The sequence below is a fragment of the Cajanus cajan genome, chromosome 2, assembly GCF_000230855.2.
Source record: "Cajanus cajan strain Asha chromosome 2, NIPB_CcT2T_4, whole genome shotgun sequence".
NCBI classification, from domain to species: Eukaryota; Viridiplantae; Streptophyta; class Magnoliopsida; order Fabales; family Fabaceae; genus Cajanus; species Cajanus cajan.
Genome location: NC_138518.1, coordinates 659246 through 676810, shown reverse-complemented (window position 1 = coordinate 676810; position 17565 = coordinate 659246). Strand labels below are relative to the sequence as shown.

At 34.5% G+C, this 17565-nt stretch overlaps 1 pseudogene; it reads left to right on the top strand.

Annotated features, from left to right (window-relative positions):
- Positions 1 to 544: 544 nt before the first annotated feature.
- LOC109794825 (alkane hydroxylase MAH1 pseudogene) lies at positions 545 to 2456 on the top strand (annotated as a pseudogene).
- The last annotated feature ends 15109 nt before the right edge of the window (positions 2457 to 17565 follow it).

Genomic DNA, 17565 nt, shown 5'->3' with positions numbered 1-17565 from the left:
TTAAATGTTATTAAAAGTCTATTTTGTTGTAGTGAATAGTGAATTAAAGTCACTACAAAGTTTCTTCTGTCCAAGTAATTCCACGGCCTAATATACGTAGAGAAGTAAATTTTACTAAATATGCTTTTTGACATTTATCTCAACAAAGTGACTTTATATCTGATATCGCCCTCTGATCATAGCTGTTTGGGCCAACTCGCAAAAATAGTAGTATTTAAGAACGTCTTTATGAAAAGCAAATATATCGAAGAAGAAAAACGAAATATACATCTGATGAGAAATACTAACAAGATACTATCTTAAATATATTTTTGAATACTTCTTTTTCTAATTTGATAAAATTTAATAGAAAATATAAGGGTTGGTGGATTTCATAATGTATTTAATTTTTATTCTCTTAATTTTATGATTTTTAATAAATTTTAACTGATTAAAAAGACTATGGAGATGAATGTGTTAGAATTATGTTTATAGTAATAGTGATCATTAATCATGTCTCATAGCATGTCGTTTATTTCTCTATATAAAGTGACGATATCTCACAGAAAAATGTCAAGCCATATATCCACATTAAGAACCCTCTCAAAACTCAAAAGGAGAAACACTTTTGATAATTTCTGACATGGCTTTGCTTCTCTACGCAGCCATATTCTTCTTCTCCTTATTATACTTCTTCAACCGTAGAAGAAGCTGCAAACACCCCCTCTTGAGTGACTACCCTATCCTTGGCATGTTACCACCCGTTCTCTTCAACTTGTGGCGGATCCATGATTTTTTCACTGATATTCTCACAAAACATGGTGGCTCTGGTGAGTTCAAAGGACCATGGTTCACCAAAATGAACTATTTGGTCACTTGTGACTCCCTCAACGTGCAACACATGTTGTGCAAGTGCTTCGATAACTACATGAAGGGACCCGAGTTTCGTGAGATTTTCGAACCCTTCGGAGATGGTGTTGTCACTGCCGATTCAGAAACATGGAAGTACGTTAGAACCCTCCTTCATTCCTTGGTCAAACAAAGGAGGTTCGAAGCGTTTGTCGACCAAACCGTTCAAAACAAGGTTCACGCATGCTTGCTTCCAATACTTGACCATCTGCAACAACAAGGGAAGGTGGTGGATCTTCAAGACGTGTTCAATAGGTTCACATTCGACAACATATGCTCCACAGTTGTAGGGTGTGATCCTATGTGTCTTTCCATCGACTTCCCCGAAGTTGCAATTGAAAGGGCTTTCAATGAGTCAGAAGAGTCCATATTCTACAGACACACAGTGCCAATGAGTGTTTGGAAGTTTCAGAAATGGCTCCAAATAGGTCAAGAGAAGAAGATGACTGAAGCAATCAAAACGTTTGATGAGTTCATATATTCATGCATAACGTCCAAGCGAGAAAAATTAAGCAAGTGTAGCAAAGAAGAAATAGATGAAGCTCCATTTGACTTGCTAACAGCTTTAATCACAGCGGAAAAAGGAGAAAAACGTGTGCATAGTGACAAGTTTCTAAGGGATGCTGCGTTTAACTTCTTTGTAGCGGGGAGAGAAACCATGACTTCAGCTCTCACGTGGTTCTTCTGGCTTGTTACTAAAGACCCTTTAGTGGAAGCACAGATTCTTGAAGAGATCAAAGATAATTTTTATGACAATGAGGGGGTTTTAGGCATGGAGGAGGTGAAAAAGCTAGTTTATCTTCATGGTGCTTTGTGTGAAGCCCTAAGACTTTTCCCTCCCATACCTATTGAACGCAAGCAAGCAATTAAGGCTGACACACTTCCTAGTGGTCACCATGTGAATCCAAATACGATGATATTGTTTTCTTTGTATGCAATGGGGAGGTTTGAAGAGATATGGGGAAAAGATTGCTTGGAGTTTAAGCCAGAAAGATGGATATATAGAGGAGAGGTTGTTTATGCACCATCTTACAAATTCATTGCTTTTAATGCGGGACCAAGAACATGCTTGGGAAAGGACTTGGCCTTTGTTCAAATGAAGATGGTAGCTGCTGCTATTTTACTCAAGTATCGTTTCCAAGTGGTGGAAGGTCATGTTGCTGCTCCAAGCCATTCAATTGTCCTTCTCATGAAAGATGGTTTGAAAGTTAGGATAACAAAAAGAGAATCAATTTGATGGAAGTGGTTCTGTGATGCATGTGTATATGGTTCTGATTAATCTTTACGTGACAAGTAATCGAATTTTGTTAATTTTTGCTTATAGATTAAAAAAATTTGACTACATATAAAGATTAATAGACCATATATAAAATAAAATTTCAATCTATTTAATAATTTATCCTTTAGTTTGTGTTAAGAGATGTGTATTCAACATGCATGTACAATAAAATGCATTGGGAGTGGGAAATATGTAAGGACTTGGTTTTTTTTTTTTTTTAATTTAATGGTGTACTATTTTGCATTTAATTTGGATTAAGAAATCTGAATAAAATTAAGTGGTTCTTTTTCCTGTCTTTATTTAATTTATTTTACAAAAAGAATGAATCGTGTGTGTATTAGAAAAATGTTTGTATGTGGAAGGTCATGCTATTCTAACCTTTTAAAGGTTTACATAACAAACAGAAAATTTTATAGAAGAATTTCAATTTATAAGGAAAGAGATATGAATGTTGTAATAGACACTAAGCATATCATGAAATAATGTGCATTTAATTTGGTCTTTATCCTAGATCATTAAAAATGGACTACCTGCTATTTATTTATCTATATATCAAACCCAATAGTGTTGGACATGAGAGGGTGTATTGGAAGAAATCCAAGTCCCACATAGACTAGAGGTTAAGCTATTAAATAGTATATAAGTAGAAAATAACCCTCACCTTACAAGCCAGTTTTGTAGGTTTGAGTTAAGTTTAAATTTACTATTCTAAGATGATATTAGAGCTATTGATGGGTTTCCTCTCCATGGTATGCGTTGTGATGAAGGAGAAGAAGTCCTCTAGCCCTTGATCTAGGTTCAACAAGGAGACAAGCACACTTTATGGTGAAGAAAGGGGGGTTGATGTAAAAGTGAAGGAGGTGTTGGCGGAAGCTTTTAGGTGAAGGTGTTTGGATGGTTTAAGTTGGCTCACTCCAAGGTAGGTGGAGGCCACTCTAGGTTTCACTCTCCAAGGGAGGAGAATGAAGGAGGCTAGCCGAAGCAACCTAGTGACTAAGGAGGAAATTTGAGGCACAAAAAGGCTCACTCAAATTCATATATTCCAAAGTATTTACAAGTGGTGGGGTGTGGGGTATTTATAGGAGAAGTTGCATTTAGGGTTGCATTTAGGGTTGCATGGCCGTGAATGCTAAGCCAAATGCACTCCAAATGCAATGCTAAATTAACCCTAGATGCAACTTGGTGGCCAAGTTTGGAATCTATGGGATTAGATTGGCTAAAACAAGGTGCATGACAAGTCCATGCAACCTTTGCCCACCATTGGGCCTAAGCCTTTCTAATACCAAAAATGGTCCAAAAATTGGCTACCAAAGTGGCGTCACCTTCTCTAAATACCCTAGCCCAAAATTAAAAGCCCTAATTAACTAAAGTACCCCATAATACAAGGGCAAAATAGGAAATACAAAGAAAATAAATCCTATGACTAAAATACCCCAAAATACAAGGGTAAAAATGGAAAACAAATTAATCCTAAACTAATGAAGACTTAGGAGAGTACTAATACATGATAACCATGAGAAGGGTGTCTCTTGGTGTGTGAACACCCTCCTCCTCTTCAACTCTCCTAGCCATGGACCTAGTAATGGGGCCCACAGGTGTCTTCAAGGATGGTCCTCCATCATCCCCTCCTTCTTGAAAAGCATCTGTCCTCAGATTGGATTCTTCATTTAAATCCTCAGCTCCTAAAAACGGTGTGAGATCACAAACATTAAAAGATGAGCTAGTGCCATATTCAGAAGGAAGGTCTAATATATATGCATTGTCATTTATTTTTTGAAGGACTTGGAATGGTCCATCTCCCCTAGGGTTAAGTTTAGACATCCTTTGAGTGGGAAATCTATCCTTTCTCAAATGAAGCCAAACCCAATCCCCAACTTCAAAAATGAGTTTCTTTCTTCCCTTGTTGTTGTATTTGGCATATTTTTGTGTTTGTTTTTCAATTTGACTTTTGATCTTTTCATGGTATTTCTTAATAAAATCTGCCCTAGATACTCCTTCTTTGTGAAACAAGGAAGGTGTATTAGGGAGAGGTAAAAGATCAAGAGGCGTTATTGGATTAAAGCCATATACAACTTCAAAGGGAGAAAGATTGGTAGTCTTATGGACTACTCTATTATATGCAAATTCTAAATGGGGGAGGCAATCATCCCAAGTTTTCTTATTCCCTTTGAGGAGTACCCTTAACAAAGTGGATAGGGATCTATTTACTACTTCAGTTTGGCCATCGGTTTGAGGATGACAAGTAGTAGAATAGAGGAGCTTAGTTCCTAGTTTTTCCCATAAAACTTTCCAAAAGTGACTAAGGAACTTAGCATCCCTATCGGACACAATTGTTTTAGGTAGACCATGCAAACGGACCACTTCCCTAAAGAAAAGCTTAGCTATATAGCTAGCATCATCCACTTTGTGGCATGGTATAAAATGAGCCATTTTGCTAAAACGGTCCACTACCACAAAGATGGAATCAAATCCCCTTTGAGTCCTTGGAAGCCCAAGCACAAAGTCCATGCTAATATCTACCCAAGGGGAGCTAGCTATAGGAAGGGGGGTATAGAGTCCATGAGGCATTACTCTTGATTTAGCCTTTAAACAAGTAATGCATTTGGAGCAATGCCTTTGGACATCTATTCTCATGTGTGGCCAATAAAATTTATCTTTTAAGAAACTTAGGGTTTTATCAACCCCAAAATGGCCCATGAGTCCTCCTTCATGACTTTCTTGAACCAAAAGCTTTCTAATGGATCCTTGAGGTATACAAAGTTTGCCCATTCTAAAAAGGTACCCCTCAAGAAGATAGAATCCATCAAAAGGCTTTTGGAGACACTTGGCATAAGTGGCTTGGAAATCTAAATCAAGCTCATACAATTCCTTTACATCATCAAAGCCAAGTATTTGGGTTCCTAAGGTGGAGAGCAAGGTGTGCCTCCTTGAAAGAGCATCAGCTACCACATTGCTCTTTCCCTTCTTATATTTGATGATGTAGGGGAATTGTTCAAGATATTCCACCCACTTTGCATGCCTTTTATTCAACTTCCCTTGCCCTCTAAGATACTTGAGTGACTCATGGTCGGTGTGAATAACAAATTCTTTAGTCACCAAGTAATGCTCCCAAACTTGGAGAGCTCTTATGAGGGCATAGAGTTCTTTATCATAGGTGGGATAATTCAAGGTGGCCCCATGAAGTTTTTCACTAAAGTAAGCAATGGGATGGCCTCCTTGAAGTAACACAGCACCTATGCCTAAACCGGATGCATCACATTCTAGCTCAAAAGTTTGATCAAAATTTGGTAGAGCTAGAATAGGTGCATTGGTGAGTTTCTCTTTTAGGATTTTGAAGGCTTTTTCTTGTGTGTCACCCCAAAGGAAAGGTACATCCTTCTTAACGAGTTCGTTAAGAGGAGATGCAAGTGTGGAGAAGTCTTTGACAAACCTCCTATAGAAGCTAGCTAGACCATGAAAACTTCTAACTTCTCCAACATTCTTTGGGGTGGGCCATTCTTGAATGGCCTTTATTTTCTCGGAATCAACTTGCACTCCCTCTTTGCCAACAATGAAACCTAAAAATTTTACTTGTTCTTGGCAAAAAGTACATTTTTCAAGGTTGGCATAGAGGTGGTTGATTCTAAGAATTATTAGGACTTGCCTTAGATGTCCAAGATGTTCATCTAAGGTCTTACTATACACAAGGATGTCATCAAAGTAGACAACCACAAACTTTCCTATGCAATCCCTAAGAACATGATTCATTAGGCGCATGAAAGTACTAGGGGCATTAGTGAGGCCAAAAGGCATCACTAACCACTCATATAAACCAAATTTGGTCTTAAAAGCAGTTTTCCACTCATCACCTTCTCTAATTCGAATTTGGTGATAACCACTTTTAAGATCAATCTTGGAAAAGATAATGGCCCCATGTAATTCATCTAACATATCATCTAACCTAGGGATTGGGTGCCTATATTTTATTGTAATGTTATTGATGGCTCTACAATCTGTGCACATCCTCCATTTGCCATCCTTCTTAGGCACCAAAAGAACGGGGACAGCACAAGGGCTAAGGCTCTTTTGAACCCAACCCTTCTTCAACAAGTCATCAACTTGGGCTTCTATCTCTTTGGTTTCTTGCGGGTTAGTCCTATAGGCAGGCCTATTAGGAAGACTAGAACCCGGTATGAGGTCTATTTGATGTTCTATTCCTCTTAAAGGTGGAAGTCCACTTGGAACTTCTTGAGGAAATAGATCATCAAATTCCTTTAAAAGTTTTTGAACCTCATGAGGTAGAGACTCAAGTTCATGACTAGTGGCAGCAAGTGTCTCTTTGAAATAGAGAAGGTACAAAGGTTGTTCAATCAAAAGTGTGTTTTTGATAGCATTTTTAAGGGATAAAACACTTTTGTGGACAACTTCTTTAGAGGGGACACTTGCCTCTAAACTTGGTACCTCCTCTTCCCCTTCTTTAGGGGAAAGGTCTTTTTTTTCTTTTTTTAACTTTCTATTTTTTTTTTCTTCTCCCTCTCTCTTGACTTTCATTTTGTGTTGGTCTTCACTCACTTGGGAAGGTGATAGAGGACACAACACAATTTTTCTACCTAAGTGATGGAAACTTATTTTGTTGGTTAGGCCATCATGAATAGTCTTTTTATCAAATTGCCATGGCCTTCCAAGTAGAATATGACTAGCATCCAATGGCACTATATCACATAAAATTTCATCTTGGTATTTGCCAATGGAGATAGGTATATTCACTTGTTGATTAACTACAATACCTCCCTCCTCATTAATCCATTGTAATTTGTAAGGTTTTGGGTGAGGTATAGTAGTTAAGGCTAACTTATCCACTAACCTAGTACTACAACAATTGCAACTAGATCCACTATCCACAATAAGAGAACAAGTGTTTTCTAAAACTTTGCATCTTGTGTGAAACAAGTTCTCTCTTTGGGATTGGTCTAGAGTACTAGATTGGTTTCCAAGAAGCCTTCTAACCATTAACAAGTCTCCTTCACAAGGGTGAATTTCTTCCTCGGACTCTAGGTTCTCTTCCTCACTTGAAGAAGAAGAAGCTTCATCAAGGCTACTATAGTGGTCTTGGCCCCTTAAAATCATGGTTTTCTTTGTTGGGCATTGAGAGGCAATGTGCCCTCGACCAAGGCACTTAAAGCACTTGATGTCACTTGTCCTAGTGTCTTTAGAAGTTGTCTTTTGAGAGGTTTCTTTTCCTTTTTCTTTAGGGAAAAGAGTGGAAGAGGAACCCTCCTTCTTGAAAGTCTTGGAATAAGATGGAGTGGAGTCTTTTCGAAAAGTTTTTCTTTTAAGTTGATGCTCCACTCTTGAACAAAGTTGAACTAGTTCATTTAAATCTCTATAAGGTAAAAGTTCAACTTTGTCTCTTATTTCAAGGTTTAAACCACTTTGAAATCTTGAGATTGTGGTCCTCTCTTCCTCCCTAATCCCAGCCCTCATCATGAGTAACTCCATAGATTGCCTATATTCTTCCACACTAGAGGACCCTTGTTTTAACCTTTGAAGCTTATCCATAAGCTCTCGGTCATAGTATGGAGGAATATGCCTCCTTCTTAAGGCACTACGGAGCTCATTCCAATATTGGATTGGGGGCTCATGATTTATTCTCCTTTCTTTTTCTAAGGAGGTCCACCAATACATAGCATGCCCTTGGAAGCTAAGGGTTGCTAAAGAGACCTTCCTATCTTCACTTATTCCATGGCAAGAGAAAAGTTGTTCAACTTTCATTTCCCAATCTAAATAGGTTTCAACATTGTCTTTGCCATGAAATGGGGGAAGATTGAGGTGAGGTTCCTTATTGGAAGACTCCCTATGTCTATGGCGTCTTGGGGATCTTTGGTAGTAATCATCATTGTGATGACTACTAACTAAGATGTCACTTGGAGGTTGGGTATGATGCCCTTCCTCCTCATGAATGCTAGAATGCATATGCCCCCTACCTCTAGAAGGTTGAGGAGAAGTGACTTTTGGTTTTGAGCCACTAGCCTCTCCTCCCACAACTAATCTTTCTAATAGTCTCTTTATTTCCTCATTATTCTTTTCCATCTCTTTCTCTTTTCTTTTCAATTCTTCTTCTCTTTTTATATTTTCTTCTTCTTTTCTCCTTAGGTACTCTTTAAGTTGCCTAAGTTCATCTCTAACACTAGACCTAGTGCTATGAGAGTTATGACCTTGTACACTAGATTGTTCACTCATCTTTGATCAAAAGGTTTTCACAAAGGTTTTTTTGAAAAGGTTTGAAAAAGGTTTTCACAAAGAATGAGTGACACAAAAAGGTTTTCACAAAAAGTTTTCAAGGGTGCAAGATAGATAGGAAAGGCCTAAGTGCACAAAGTGAACTATCAAAGGGAGGTGGACTACAATGAATCACTTAATAACCAAGCCTTATCAAGTAAAAATCACTAAGCCTTTTCTACTTTTCTTACAAAAACGTTTTGGACACAAACAAAGGTGAGTGTGTGCACGTACCCCTAGTAGGCAAACAAGCCTTCTAAACGTAATTTGCACAAGAAAAAGAAAGCCTAAGCAATTATACTACTAAAGCTTTAAAAGCATGCAAAAGGAAAGCAACTAAAGCAAGTTCTAGTCGAGGTCCTAGGTGAAGGTTTTCAAATCACCTTCAACTACACGAACTAAAACCAAGTTGAAGAGGTTTATCAATGGCCAAATTACAAACCAAAACAAAGAAATTAAAGGCCAAAAACACAAGGTGGCCTAGAGCAAGAAAATTCAAGAAAAGATTAAGAAACAAAAATTAAGTTCTTCAAAGCTCCTTCAAATTCGCCTTCCCTTCACAAGGAACAAACAAAGGTTAGCCCTCTCCAAGTGTTTGATCTCTCTTTTAGATGGTGGAATTCCCTCCAAAGGCTAAGCTTGGATTCGGTTCACCCCTCCACTCAAATCCACCAAAGGTGTGAAAATGACTAGAGTGAGTTTTGGACCTACAATGAAAAGAAACCAACCCAAAGCAAGAGTTCCAAGGAAAGAAAACTGAAAAGCACAATTATGAAAGGCTAAACTCAAAGAGATTTGAAGATGACAAACAAAAGAGGCCAAAAAGACAAGCAAAAAAATTAAGACTCAATCAAATAAAGCAAGCACACAAAGAATTCAACTTAGAAAGGCACTAGAATCGGTTTGGTGTTTAGTTCACTTGATTAAGTTAATTTTTGTATTTTTGTCCAGCCAAAAGAAAGTCCCAAATGATGTCCAAAATGTCCAAAGTTCAACTCCCAAATGCAAAGGTATTTGGTCCAAGTCCACAAGTCTAGCAACAAGTCCTTTTTGTCCAAGTATTTTTTTTTTGTTCTTTTGTTTCTTGTTTTCTTTTTTTTTTGGTCACGGCAATTGGATTTTTAATTGTCCTTGGGTCCGAAAATTTTTTTTGAAATTAGCCCAATTGTTGCTTAGGTTTTACACTTGTGGCTGGTCCAAAAATTAGGTTAAAATTTAGGAGTAAAAATTGATGACAAGTGGCGGCACTTGATAGGTCTTTTTAGGGAATCTTTTTAGTGGAAAATTGTTGTACTAGTTAGTACAAGTTGTTTTGCACCAAAATTTCCAGCCAGCTATTATATTCTTTTAGGGTTTCTTTTAGGCATACAAAGTTAACAAAATCAAGTGAAATGCAAGGGAAAAGTGGGCAGCAAAGATAGGCATGTGCAAGGAAGTATTTTTACACATGGAAATTCAACAAAAACAAGGAACATGCTAGGACTAGTTAGCATGCATGAATGACTCCTAAAAATGCAAGATATGTCACGCCCACTATATCATGCAAGATGGCATATTTTTTTCATATATTTCATGCAAAGTGTTTGGGCACATACATGGTATAAAAGTAGGCAAAATATAGGGAACAACAAGTGACAAAACTTTAGGTAGATTAAAAAAACAAAAGCATGTTTATAACATGTTTTTCATGTTCATGTAAGACTCAAATGAAAGCATGGAAAAAATACCTAAAAGCATGGAAACCTAAGATGTCAAGGAAGTTCACAAGAACAAGTTATGAACCACAAAGCTATTCGGTCATCCAAGAAGAAAGGAGAAGGAGATAACCGAAAGCAAAAAAAAAAGACTCAAAGAAAAAGACTCAAAGACTAGATATTGTTACCCTTGAAGAACCTTGGCTCATGATACCACTTGATGGGTTTCCTCTCCATGGTATGCGTTGTGATGAAGGAGAAGAAGTCCTCTAGCCCTTGATCTAGGTTCAACAAGGAGACAAGCACACTTTATGGTGAAGAAAGGGGGGTTGATGTAAAAGTGAAGGAGGTGTTGGCGGAAGCTTTTAGGTGAAGGTGTTTGGATGGTTTAAGTTGGCTCACTCCAAGGTAGGTGGAGGCCACTCTAGGTTTCACTCTCCAAGGGAGGAGAATGAAGGAGGCTAGCCGAAGCAACCTAGTGACTAAGGAGGAAATTTGAGGCACAAAAAGGCTCACTCAAATTCATATATTCCAAAGTATTTACAAGTGGTGGGGTGTGGGGTATTTATAGGAGAAGTTGCATTTAGGGTTGCATTTAGGGTTGCATGGCCGTGAATGCTAAGCCAAATGCACTCCAAATGCAATGCTAAATTAACCCTAGATGCAACTTGGTGGCCAAGTTTGGAATCTATGGGATTAGATTGGCTAAAATAAGGTTCATGACAAGTCCATGCAACCTTTGCCCACCATTGGGCCTAAGCCTTTCTAATACCAAAAATGGTCCAAAAATTGGCTACCAAAGTGGCGTCACCTTCTCTAAATACCCTAGCCCAAAATTAAAAGCCCTAATTAACTAAAGTACCCCATAATACAAGGGCAAAATAGGAAATACAAAGAAAATAAATCCTATGACTAAAATACCCCAAAATACAAGGGTAAAAATGGAAAACAAATTAATCCTAAACTAATGAAGACTTAGGAGAGTACTAATACATGATAACCATGAGAAGGGTGTCTCTTGGTGTGTGAACACCCTCCTCCTCTTCAACTCTCCTAGCCATGGACCTAGTAATGGGGCCCACAGGTGTCTTCAAGGATGGTCCTCCATCAGCTATCTTATATTCTTAAAAAGAAATGGGTCACCCACCATTGATACATACACTATGGGCATGAAGGGATGTATTGAGAAAAACTCAAGTTCCGCCAGTCCTAGATCATTAAAAAGGCCCACTCACCATTTATCTACATACCAAGTCCAATATTTCTAGACGAGATGGAGTGTATTGGGAAAAATTCAAGTCTCACATTGACTAGAGATTAGACAATTCAATAGTATATAAGTGGAAAACAATCCTCACCTTACAAGCCAATTTTGTAGGGTTGAGTTAAGCTTAAATCTACTATTCTAAGATGGTATCAGAGCCATTTAGATCCATTTTAAATGGGTCACCCACCATTAATTAATACATGCACCATGGGCATGGGGGTGTATTGAGAAAAATTCAAGTTCTGTCAATCCTAGATTATTAAAAAAGGCCCACTAGCCATTTATCCACGTACCAAGCCTAATAGTGTTGGACGTAAGAGAGTGTATTGAGAAAAATTCAAGTCCCACATCACCTTACAAACTTATTTTGTAGGGTTAAGTTAGACTTAAATCTACTATTCTAAGACCTTAATGATAGTGTAATTGAATTCAAATTTTATAAAAAAATATATGATTAGAAGAAAAGAATTAACTACGAATGGAATCAATTTTTTTTTGACAAGAATTAGTTAAGTAAAGTCAATAGATTCAAACTTAAGTCGAATCTATTAACTTTACTCATACATAATTTTCATTAAGGAATCTAGTTTCATCTTTAGCTAAGTCTTTTATCTCAACCACGAAATAATGTGCATTTAATAATCAATAGGTTGTTGGTTTGAAAGGTACACTAGACTTGGTCCTTTTATATAAGATTTCATATTTAAATGATGGAAAAAATATAGTTGAGAGGAGAGACCTAATAATATATACATTTGACAAATATATCAATTGATATAATAATAAAAAGGACAATAGTCCAAGTTATTGATTCACATAGATTTGCATTTATAGTTATTATATATAATTATGATACTAATTAAATAGGTAAATTAAAAAGCAATTGAATTGAATTACTTAAGAAATATTTAATGGTAAAAATTAAAAGAAAACCTAGGATATATAAGGAACTGTAAATACAAAGATCGCAACAAAGCTAGCAAGAAAATCTCCACTTCTCACCTCCTCTATTATCACTATACATAAAAAATAATTTAAAAAAATCATAAGTATTTTTAACTTATAAAACAATTAAGAATATATATTGTCAATAATTGAAGATAACTATCACAATAATTAACAAAGAGAGTAACGTCACAATCTGAATTAGATTGATAAGTTGAAGGTAAATTTGCCACAAAGATGATCAACTAGTGAGCTTATCCTTTATATTTGTTTAAATAAATTTCCCCATAAATATTTATAAATAAATGAAGTAATTAAAATAAAATTAAATAAATTTTTACATAAACTAATATTAATTTATACATTATAAATTAATTTTAATTTTTGGATTTCTTCTTCATATTTTTCTTTTCTACAAGTATTTTTAAAAATATTATGCCAACTTACTCTTAGAACATTAACAAGGGTCTGGTTAGAGGTTTCATCAACTTCCTTAGCCTAATTGAAATTCACAAATGATAATAATGACAGCAACACCAACAGAAACAACATTCATCATTCGTTTATACATAGAATCCAATGCTATAGAGTGCCCAACATTTTGTTTGTACACAAAATCAAATTTCATAGATCAAGAAAACTATGAAATTGTGCGAGACACCAATTAAAAATACAAGGTATATACCAGTGCAATACACCAATTAAAAATACAAGGTATAAATCAGAGAGTCCAGAGAAAATGTAAAAAGCACAACTCACCAACGAGAAATCCAACAGAACAATGGTAGAGAGTTCTTATTAAACAAGTTCATGCAAGCTCTCCAATGGGAGCAACAACAAAACAATTCTTAAACTTAAACTCTCTCGGCCCAGTACGATTCATACACAATGGAAGGAAGAAACCCTAAACTCAATTCACATATATACTAACCTCAAATCGTCCAAAACCCAGAAAATGCTCAATTCAATCGGTCAGAAAGATCTGGAATCACCCACAGATGTCGAGAAGCCGTTTGCCGGAAAGCACAGTGACCGGAAACGCCCACACATAGTCGACAAACCCTCGCCGAAAATCGCACCATGAATAAAAAGCTTCCTCTATTGTGTAAACCTTGCACGCGCGAAGAAGACGAAGGTGCTGGAGGGAAAATAGAAAGCTTTTTTACGTCGGACTACATTGAGGTCGACGTAAATTTCAAAATCTACATTGGACATCAACCACATTAGACCTAAATTTTGAAATTTACGTTGGCCCCAGTGTAGTTCGACGTAAAAAAGTATGCTTTATTTTCAAAATTGTCACCGCATCTTTTTTATGTTGGATATTTTTATGTCCGACGAGAAAACGCTAACGTAGATTCTATATTTTGTACTAGTAAATGATAATGAGACTTAATTGAAATATTTTTTTTTTCTATTGTTTTATTATATTTTTTTCTCGTTTATTTTGATTAATAGTATATTACAAATATATATGAGGGTAGTTTAATATGATGATTTTTATAGTATAATTTATATTATGTCTCTTTTATGTTTTTATAATTCTATTTTAATATCTAGGTTTTGTAAAATATAGAATAAATAATAAAAATTAATTTGAAAAAGAATTATAAAACTTTCATCGGCTTGACCGACTTGACTAACTCTAGGTATCTAATTTGGCGTCGACCTTTTAATTATGTTAGCATCATTATATTTTAATTACTCAAAATTTTCACACTAACATTGGGGCAATTACCAAAATTGAAAATACTGAAGCTTAAGATTAGTTTTGCAAACAGTTATTGGTTCGGCTTAATATATATAGTATAAAATTAGAGTACTAGCTATCACAATGTTTTAAATCCAAACCTTGTTATATAATTTTTTTTATTGTAAAAGAAAAAGATTAATTTTGAAAAGAAAAAATTGTTTCAACGACAATTCTGTGTCCCTTTCAAAATCACACACAACAACTGTTAAAATTGATATTTACTGTTGATTTTCAATAGTTAGTGTCATCTTATGGTCAATCTTACTTTGAAATTTTTGAGTGAATTAATATTTGTGTATACATATGAATATAAAATATTGGAATTATAAGGTAGTCTAGGTGTTGTGAGGAGTGACATAGAAGAAGTGAGTTCATCAAATTCCCACAGGTATCATAACTCATTAATTATTATTTATCGAAAACAAAAAATAAATTCTAATATAAATATTTTATTTTACTAAAACACCAACAATAAAAAGGAAATTTAAAAATAAAAATAATTTTTTACTAAAAAAAATCGACAGGTAAAAAGGAATGGGTGAGTATTGTAACAAAAGTATAAATTTGGATTTAGTTGTAAAATTTAAAATCATAAAATTTAATTAAATCTTTTTAAACCCAACAGATCTAATTAAACTCAATAACAAATTAATTTAATAAAAAATATTTAAAAGAAAAGTTAGAGCATAAAAGAAATTTTTTAAATATAAACAAAATGACGTACATTATAAAAAAAAAGTAATTGTTGTGAAGAAAAACTCTATTTGAAGTTAAAAAAATTATTTCTTCAAAAGCTCATTTTTTCTTCTATTTTTCATGAACATCTTTTAACATTTAATTAAGATTTTTTTAGTGTCTTTGTATAATTTTTCAAAAGAAAAATTATTATTATTTATTTATTTTATTTTCGTTACAGATGTGAGATATTTAAAAAAAAAAAATTTGATGATCGATTATTGGGAAAAATTCAAGTCTCACATTGACTAGAGATTAGGCAATTGAATAGTATATAAGTGGAAAACAACTCTCACCTTACAAGCCGGTTTTATAGGATTGAGTTATGTTTAAATTCACTATTCTAAGATCCATCTCTTCGAAAGAATGATACCTATCATGGGATATCTGAACCTAATTTCAATTCAACCAATATAGTATTTATGTATTTCCAAACATTTTAAAGGACTATTTTTTTAAATAAAAACTAAAATTATAGCTAGCTTTTTAAAATATATATATTTTATTATTTAATAAAAAATTAACTTCTGCTTTACATAGAATTATAAAAATTAAAATCATAATTATTTATATTTTACTTAAATTTTATACATGCACCATAAAATAATAAAAATATTTTTTCTATAATTATCTCATTTTGACGTGCAACTAACAGTTTTTCTAATCTATAACTCCTCTTAATTAGGTTCGAATTCCCCTTTATAACACTTTTTTTTTTATCTCCTTACACCTGCAGCTTCTGTTAATAGTTTAAAAAACATTAATTGCACTAAAATCCAATACATTACACTTATATTCTTATAAAGAAATCGATTGTTGTAAACAACGTCGTTGATACAAGTAGAATTGAGTTTCTTATGCACCATATATTTTGAGTTTGAGTGTTGTATATAAAAAAATTTATTAATACGAAAAACTCTATTAATAATTATCAGATAAATATTTTCGTAGAAATTTGTTATCGAAAAAAATGTTACTATTTCGCACGATTAATATGATTAAAAAAAGTTAAATGAGTCATAGTAGGATATATTTATTATATTATAAATAGGTTTGCATGTTTAGGGTTTAGGAACATGAATTTTCTCCCAACCACCAAGGAGCAAGGGATGCAATACCGTGATTTAATTCCTCCTGCGTTTTGATTAATTTATCTTGTTTAGGAAAACTAGGGTTATGGTGCGACGTTGTGGACACCCCATAGTTATAGCATATGGGTCTCTTCGATGGACATTGTCCTCAAATGGTGTTGGGTTGCAGTCTCACCTCACCTGTCACCTTAATCTTTCATGGGCATCCATGATCACATGATCAATTAATATTGTTCGCAGATTATGGGTCCCAATAAATAAATAAATGTTTACAGGTTGGAAGAAGAAAGACCTGATCGCACTAGATGGAAAATATGTTAAGCAAAACAAGATGTTGCTTGAGATGAAAATGTCAAGAAATTAAAGACAAGTACATTTCGCACTCATGCTGATGTACGGATTTATATAATGTATAATATTTTATTTTTGTTTTAATCATTCGTTAATAATGATTTATGAAATTATGTTGACTATCATATTTTAATAAACAGATCATTTTGGCATACTTATAAAAAGAAACACTATTTTTTTTCTTGTCACAATTCTATCAACTATTGAGATAGAGACTGCTTTTGTTTGTACTATGATTATTCTTGACCTGAAAATTTTTTGTACACAGCATAAATTAAATATGAAATTTTTTGTTAAATAGATTATTCTTTATGTATGAGTACTAAATATTTAATTACTACGTCAATCCATCATTATATTAAATTAGCATTTAGTATCATGAAAATTTATTCCATAAGTTTAGTGCTTAAAAAATTGATGGTATATACCACTCACATAATATAAAATATTACTTTATCAAATTATTATAAATTAAAATATTAATTTTTTATGTATCTTAAATCTGTATGACGGTTTATAAAATATAAGACATGAGAATTGGATAAATGTAGGAAATAAAAAAGTAAGATAAATTTTAATTATAATATAGTAAGTTGGTTCAGGGTTTAGTGGATGTTAGAAAGAAGAGTATATAAGATTTTTTCTGATAACAGAGCCTCATAAGCTCATTCTCAAAGGAATTCTAGAAAAAAGTTTTAGAGAGAATGATTTTGGGTCCGTAAGCTCCTTTGTCTCCCAAATTTCTCTGTTTGATTTTTTTTCTCCTCTAGATCACTTATTTCTTCTGTGTTTTCTTGAAATTTAGGTTAGGGACCTTGTTTTGGAGGATTGAAGTGCCCAAGCTGAGCTTCGGGGGAAATCTTCTTCTTCCTCCTCTTCTTGGCTTTTTGAGCCAATTTTCTGGTGAGGGAAGCTAAAATATAGGTTGATTGGTTGTATGTAAGTTTGGGAACTCAATTGGTGCATTAATCTTGAGAATCAATGGTTGAATGGAAAAACTTATCATTTTTTTGGGGTTTTGGGAAAAATGAGGTTTTTGGTGATTTTGATGCATCGGATGGGTGCATGTTGAATCTGAGTTTGTTTTTTAATAATATGAAGTCCATGTATTTCTTTCATGGATTTGCATGTGGTTGGATCTCCTGATTTTCAGGGTTTGGTAGAATTTTTGAATTTTTTGGAGGCTGCTGTTTGAATTTGTACTAGGCGCATGTTTTTGGCACCAAACGTGCATTCATCAAGGGCAACCATTGCCTAATCACGTTGGGCACGAGATTAGTTGCTCCAAGCACGATTTGAAATGG